This window comes from Ciona intestinalis, unplaced genomic scaffold (assembly GCF_000224145.3).
Source record: "Ciona intestinalis unplaced genomic scaffold, KH HT001130.1, whole genome shotgun sequence".
Lineage (NCBI taxonomy): Eukaryota > Metazoa > Chordata > Ascidiacea > Phlebobranchia > Cionidae > Ciona > Ciona intestinalis.
Genome location: NW_004191451.1, coordinates 4,901 through 10,267, shown reverse-complemented (window position 1 = coordinate 10,267; position 5,367 = coordinate 4,901). Strand labels below are relative to the sequence as shown.

The window sequence follows — 5,367 nt, the reverse complement described above, 5'->3', positions numbered from 1 at the left end:
CACATAATATCTGTTACCTATTTTTTCTAGGGGAACATGGTATACCGCGCATAATATACTTTGTATAGTACCGTGGGGTCAAATGTATACTGTTAGCACAATATATTTGTTATATGAACGTTAGGGTTAAGAAGGATACCGTTAGCACATAATATCTATATATTCCCTTAGTACCCTAGGGTAAAATGGATACTGTTTGCACACTACATTTGTTATATGAACCTGAGGGGTAAGAAGGATACCGTACAGTGCTGTGAAGTAAAATGGGGATACCTTTACCACATGATCTCTTTTATATCATACTTTTGGTATAAAAATTTTACCGCACACAATATCTGTTATATCAGTACTGTGGGGTAAGATGGTTACTGGTCACAATATTTTAACATAGTTCTGTATGGTAAGATTGAATATCGTTACCACAATGTATCTGTTATACCAGTTCTGTGGGGTAAGATGGATTACCGCGCGTAATATCTGTTATATAGTCCTGTGGGGTAAAATGGGATGCCGTTTCCAAATAATATCTCCTATACAGTACTATAGAGACAGATGGATAACGTACACAGTATAACTGTTATATATTTCCCTGGGGTTACATGAAATACCGCACTTAATAATAAAGGAGTCAAAACGGGGGTGGCTTGTCATTTACTATACAATCTGCGTCAGAACAGCCAAGAAGATAGTACCAGGCGTCAACAAGCAACTAAGAGAGAATCAACAACGTACGGAGTCAACTTCAACCGAGCCAATCACTCACGTTCAACGTCGCCCCCAACAATTGGTGACCTCGGAGCACGACCTTCCGACAACAGAACAACGGTGACGTTCCCTATTTTTATTTATTCTTTTTAGTTAGTTTTTCTTATTTTTATTTAATATGGCCCAAATGTTATCATTTTTAAAACGACCTAAGGGAAGATCTTTTAAACAATTTACGCCTTATGTTCCTGAGCGTTTTACAACTAACGGTCCTAGCACTACTAACCATTTCGTGATGACGTTTTCGCGAACAGTGGGTCATTTGGGAACGCGCCTGGCGATAAGACTAAAACGGTGGGTAGCTACGCGCCTGAACAACCTTCGCGGGTAAAAGTTAACTCCCCCGATCTTGCGAGCCAAAGCACGAAAATGACTAGTATAAGCAGGGGCGTACTGGCTGATGCTGGAAACAATTCGCTTATCGACCTTAAACCTAGATTGCCCCCTTTTCGGCCTTCCGTCTGTCCGCTTATGGTTAAGTACTGTTGAGACTATTTTTGACTGCAACAACATTCATAGCGGGCATGTACGTTTCACGCATACTATTTCAGCTCTAGGTCCCGAACAGGTAAATCGAGTTGGACATTTTATTATGCATGTCGTCTACTATGATCACATTCGTAGACGAATGAAGAGTCCTATTGGTATTTTGAGTAAATGCGATGTTCATCGCGGATTCTGTAGCGTAGGTACAAGTATTATGTTTGGAAAGTGCCCTAACTTATAGATTGTTCCCCGACTAAGCCTGTGGGAACCCATAACCTGACCCTACATAGTGAGTCACAAAGTTGTCTTATCATTTAGAGGTACGTGATTTGGGACTTAGCATTCGTTCATTCTCTGGCTACTTGTCCGACTAATACTATCGCCTGCTGTTCTAAAGAGACTTTGTGTGATCCGTCTGGTCTAATTATTATCCCTCTTAATTGTTCTACCGCTCTTTACTGCGGCCTCAGCGAGTTCATAGCAATAATGCGTTCGACTCGTATGATCCGACTTCTGGTATGATTGACGAAGTCTCGGACACCTTGACCGAGAGCATGCGCAACATGACTGCCGATATACATTACTTAGAACGGATTCAGTCACTATTGTCTACTTTATATTCGCTGGTCTCCCGGCAGCATCCGGGAGAGATACTTAGTAAATTCTGGGTGGACAGCGTGCCGCCATTATTACGGTAGAAGACCTCATGACTGAGTTAACGTGTAAAAACAATAATGGGTCCATTTTGCATTCACTTGAGCACAGGAAGTTTTTTGCTACCAGACCACTCTTACGTTATCGGGACAACGCTGGCAAGTTTCGCATTGGGCAGTTGTACCGTAACGGTTTTGTTTACGCCGGCGTCAAACTTGTCGAGAGTTATACGCCTGGGCGGGTGATGTCAACTTCTATGTTTTTGACAATTATACTTTGTCACACACGGACTAAAAGGTCAATTATGTTACCCCATTCTTTCCCGGTCAATTTTCACCACACCACTCCCGACTATGAATCATTTAAGAACGAGTTCCCCAAGACCGCTAGTAGTTTTGAAGATCTTACCACCCATGTTAGCGACCTAAGCCAAACCAAACTTACACATGATAAATTTTATCACTATTTAGAGTCCAACTCCAACCCCTCCAGTGCCGATATAGAATATGTTTCCAAAACGTTGGACGCTTCTGCTTATAACATTTTTCTAAATGTATTAAGTTCAATAACTTCACCATTTTGAACTTGTATAGTCATGGCTGCCCTTTCTATGACATGTTTCTGGGGAGTATTCTTTACCTTCTGAGTTTTTAAGGTGTACGGTGCGTCCATTTTTACTTTTATCCGGGGTAGAATTCCTGACGTTCGTTACCTCAATAACCCCCTGAATAATAAATTAATGAGAGCGACAATTTTATTACGGAACGTCAAACCCAAAATACCCACGCAAACGCATAGTTTTCTTTCGCCTCACTATCTTTGTTTCTATCATTTTGCTAAAAACCCATGCCTTTGTTGTAATCATGTGTATAATTTTATGTCATATTAATTTTTGTAATAGTAATGTAGTTTTTTACCTAATATTTTTTTTGTATGTTTAAGTAACCATGTTGGCGTTATCATTATTTTTGTAACTTACTCAGTGTAAACCATTTTTTTCAATAACAATGTATATCTACAGTATATCTAGCCTACACGTATTTTGCATACATTCGGTCTGGGACTTCAAGATACCTCACCAAAAATTTTTTTTTTTAGACAATCGCTGCTAGAACACGGAGGCCCTACAATTGATCACCCCACCATGCAGTTGACACATCTACGCGAATGTATCGATCTAATTCTCCACCAAACAAATCCTCAAGTGAATAATATCACTGTAAATATGTCGATGGAAAGTTACGGCCACAACAAAGTCGAGCAGGCATCGAAGAAAATCAAACAAAAGAAATGGAAATCTCCAAGGGTTTTCCAGAAAACAAAAGAGGGGGATCAATAATGGAACCAAGAAACTCCCATACCCTTCAACCATTTAAAAACTGAAATCATGAGGAGCCGTTCGCGTGGATCATCAGCACATAAAACCATCTTGTGTGGGTGTGAGCCTATTTGTAGCGGTTGATGTGGGAAAGTAGTAGATTTATTAATGTATTTTTATTCCACTACAAATATACTGCTCCGTTCGCGTGGATCATCAGCACATAAAACCATCTTGTGTGGGTGTGAGCCTATTTGTAGCGGTTGATGTGGGAAAGTAGTAAATTTATAAATGTATTTTTATTCCACTACAAATATACTGAAGTCCCAAGACCGAGTGTGTGTGCACTCACGTCATTCTAATGACCGGTTTTTTGTGTCCAACATTCCACAATCGTATAAATTTATACGTCTTCTTTGTGTAGGCTCAAAGGGAGACAATTACAGTATCATCAAAGCGTAGATAAAACACTCCTGATTTTTTTCATGTCTGTTTTCTAATGTTTACTGACGTTGCATGCCCCAGGGTCAAACTAACTGGGCGTTTTACTATTCTTTTATTGTGTGTGTTTTCATTATAAAATGAGTGCCCAAATATTGGACACTACGCATTCTCGTGAGCTGTTTTCTGTTGTCGTTGTTCGTGTTAATAAAGGAGCCAAAACCGTTGAGCGGGTGGCTTGTCATTTACTATACGCATTTTTACACTACGCATTCTCGTGAGCTGTTTTCTGTCATCGTTGTTCGTGTTAATAAAGGAGTCAAAACCGTTGAGCGGGTGGCTTGTCATTTACTATACAATCTTCGTCAGAACAGCAAAAAAGATAGCACCAGGCGTCAACAAGCAACCAGAGAGAATCAACAACGTACGAAGTCAACTTCAACCAAACCAACCACTCACGTTTAACGCCGCCCCCAATAACAAAATGCGTACTTTTCGTAAACTATCATCCCCTGCGCCCCATCAATATAATGCAACCCAACAAGTAAATGATGATATTATGCAAGACCCCTTTTGCTTTCACGCATTCCAACTGTCTGAATCAGAAGCGATGTTTCACCTACGCGTACTTGGTTTATCAGAAAGAGAAGACAAATTGTGTACCTTTCGTAAACTACCACCACAACAAAGATTGTTGTCACCCCACGTCGGTCGTCGAGTTGGTAATAACGGACCGTTGCATCAGTTGGAAGAAATTTGAGCTGGTGAAAACAAAGCAGACGAAGGTTATATTTTAGAAAATAATGATGGTCGTTTTAACGAATATTTGGAACGGAATTATAATGCGATTTACGCGAGCCATTCGGTAACCGAAGTCAGACGTTTCTTAGCTACCACAAATGCCAATAAACCGCGATGCGTTGTACATTCGTCTCTTTCAAATTCTGACCGAGGGTTATGTGTTTAGAATCAATTTGTATGAGGCGTATACTTTGGGAGCATGATGGGATAGACTTGAACTTAGATATTTTACGGATTCTTGGAATTACGTCAACTTCACTAGAAGTTGCTACCATTCGTTCAGTAGAAGATTTATATCGGTTTCTCGAGTTATTACGGTTTGGGACTTTTAAAGGGTACGCCGAACCCACGTGTTGAACGACCTGACACGAAATGGCGAACAATTGTGATTACAAATGTGTTGTTCATCATCATCACGAGGACAGATTTTTTTAATTGGGGAAAAAAAAAAAAAAAAATTTTTTTTACTCCGGCGGCTTTCCTTAGAAACTTTTAACTCTGCTAAGTTTGGTATCGGCGCGCATTACGGTTTGGGACTTTTAAAGGGTACGCCGAACCCACGTGTTGAACGACCTGACACGAAATGGCGAACACTTGCGATTACAAATGTGTTGTTTATCATCATCACGAGGACAGATTTTTTTAATTGATTACTCCGGCGGCTTTCCTTAGAAACTTTTAACTCTGCTAAGTTTGGTATCGGCGCGCTAAAGGAAAAATCTATGAAGATTGGCACGCAAATGCGGTGTGAACCCCAAAACCTTTCTTGGTGTTTATGGATATGAGTGACCTCGCAAAAGTCGAAAAAAGTTTAACATTGCAATATTTGCCTACACAATGTCATTCGACAGAACACTGTGTTGCGAGACCAAGTCTAGCAGTAAAGAACCTTAAGTGTGTAA

General features: G+C 40.2%; 1 long non-coding RNA gene across 1 annotated transcript; it reads left to right on the top strand.

Moving 5' to 3' along the window:
* The first annotated feature begins 241 nt into the window (after positions 1-241).
* On the top strand, positions 242-3,182 carry LOC113475677. The gene is made up of 2 exons (XR_003397424.1): positions 242-825; positions 3,004-3,182. It is a non-coding gene; the product is annotated as an uncharacterized LOC113475677 (long non-coding RNA).
* Positions 3,183-5,367: the final 2,185 nt, after the last annotated feature.